This window comes from Octopus bimaculoides, chromosome 8 (assembly GCF_001194135.2).
Source record: "Octopus bimaculoides isolate UCB-OBI-ISO-001 chromosome 8, ASM119413v2, whole genome shotgun sequence".
Classification (NCBI taxonomy): domain Eukaryota; kingdom Metazoa; phylum Mollusca; class Cephalopoda; order Octopoda; family Octopodidae; genus Octopus; species Octopus bimaculoides.
Window position 1 is genome coordinate 74,605,698 of NC_068988.1, and position 926 is coordinate 74,606,623.

A 926-nucleotide genomic window follows, 5' to 3' on the forward strand; every position below is an offset into this window, starting at 1 on the left:
GGGGGGGAATAATTCATTTCAAATTTTCTGTGAGGAAACTCCAAAATTGATTTATACACTCCTCACCACTCCATCCTGCTGTCTAAAAGTGAAAATGAACAGCTTGTGTGTTTGTGTGTGTGCGTGCGAATGAATAGAGAAACTATGATAGAAATAATAGCCAAATCTCACAAAACTGCGATAACATAATGAAAGGAATATGTAATCAATCTACTCACCTTTCTGCAAATATATCTTTCAGAATAATATCCCACAGTAATATGACAAAGTGATATGAAAGTGTTAATTTTTTTTTTACAACTGTTGGAATTTGATGGGGATAAACTTTGGCAATGTGTTTGTGAAATGTATAGAAATTCTGGAAGTTTTCCTTCGTCATAAATCCCTACATTTCTTGATACATAGATTCGTCGACGTGAGACCATTTCATATTGCCCGATGATCCAGTGATATGCTTCAACCATCTTTTGATTCGGGACCAATAGGCCTCAATATGGCTTGTGCAAGAGAAGGGGTTGGGGAAAATTCTTTTTCTTTTTTTTTTGAAAAACTGAAATTTTACAAACAATTTTTTTCTGAATTGGAATCTCCATAGCCAAAAACGTGGGATTCCATAAAACAATTTTGTATTTAAAGGAGTGGAGGGGTCTATTTATGTGAGATTTGGCTGTTATTTCTAGCATATTTTCTCCGTTCATTCACACACGCACACACAAGCCGGGATGGAGTGGCGAGGGGTGTATGAATCAATTTTGGAGTTTCCTCAGAGAAAATTTGAAATGAATTATATTTTTTTCTTCCATATTCTTAATCTCCATGTGTTTCCATGTCAATTGAAAAAAAAAATTCTAAAAATTAAAATTTTAAAATTTAGGGTGGGCAAGGGGGAATTCAAAATTTTGAAAAAATGTTTTTTGGCATATTCA

At 33.9% G+C, this 926-nt stretch overlaps 1 protein-coding gene across 3 annotated transcripts in view; it reads right to left on the minus strand.

The window, feature by feature from the left end:
• Positions 1-926, minus strand: part of LOC106872579 (nicalin) — a 109,104-nt gene that overhangs the window by 27,244 nt on the left and 80,934 nt on the right. The gene's annotated exons all lie outside the window — the stretch shown is intronic.